Source organism: Trichechus manatus, unplaced genomic scaffold, assembly GCF_000243295.1.
Source record: "Trichechus manatus latirostris isolate Lorelei unplaced genomic scaffold, TriManLat1.0 scaffold00008, whole genome shotgun sequence".
Classification (NCBI taxonomy): domain Eukaryota; kingdom Metazoa; phylum Chordata; class Mammalia; order Sirenia; family Trichechidae; genus Trichechus; species Trichechus manatus.
In genome coordinates this window covers 33,965,109-33,966,188 of record NW_004443944.1, presented here as the reverse complement: position 1 = coordinate 33,966,188, position 1,080 = coordinate 33,965,109, and positions in this window count along the sequence as shown.

The window sequence follows — 1,080 nt, the reverse complement described above, 5'->3', positions numbered from 1 at the left end:
GTGTCACATTCATTGTCAAAAGAACATTTCAAGATCTATCCTGAAGTGCAATTCTGTCAGTGATAGGATAATATCCATATGTCTACAAGGAAGACCAGTTAATATAACTATGATTCAAATTTACACACCAACCGCTAAGGCCAAAGATGAAGAAACTGAAGATTTCTACCAACTTCTGCAGTCTGAAATTGATCAAAATGCAATCAACATGCATTGATGATTACTGGTGATTGGAATGTAAAAGTTGGAAACAAAGAAGGATCGGTTTTTGGAAAACATGGCCTTGATAGAAATGACGCCAGAGATTGAATGATAGATTTTTCAAGGCCAAGACTTCTTCATTGCAAATACCTTTCTTCAACAACATAAACAGTGACTATACATGTGGGCCAGATGGAATACACGGGAATACACAGACTACATCTATGGAAAGAGATGATGGAAAAGCTCAATATTATCAGTCAGAATAAGACCAGGGGCTGACTGCAAAACAGACCATCAACTGGTCACATACAAGTTCAGGCAGAAGCTAAAGAAAATTAGAGCAAGTCAACAAGAGCCAAAATACAACCTTGAGTATATCCCATCTGAAGTTAGAGACTATCTCAGGAATAGATTTGACACACTGAACCCTAATGATCGAAGACCAGACTAGTTGTGGAATGACATCAAGGACATCATACATGAAGAAAGCAAGAGGTCACTAAAAAGACAGGAAAGAAAGAAAAGACCCAAATGGATGTCAGAAGAGACTCTGAAAATTGCTCTTGAACGTAGAAAGATTAAAGAGAATGGAAGAAATGATGAAGTAAAAGAACTGAACAGCAGATTTACCAGGGCAGCTTGAGAAGACAAAGCAAAGTATTATGATGTAATGTGCAAAGACCTGGAGTTAGAAAACCAAAAGCGGAGAACATGCTCAGCATTTCTCAAGCTGAAAGAACTGAAGAAAAAATTCAAGCCTCGAGTCACAATATTGAAGGATTCTACGGGGACGATATTGAACGAAGCAGGAAGCATCAAAAGAAGATGGAAGCAATATACAGAATCACTGTACCAAAAAGAATTGGTTGACATTCA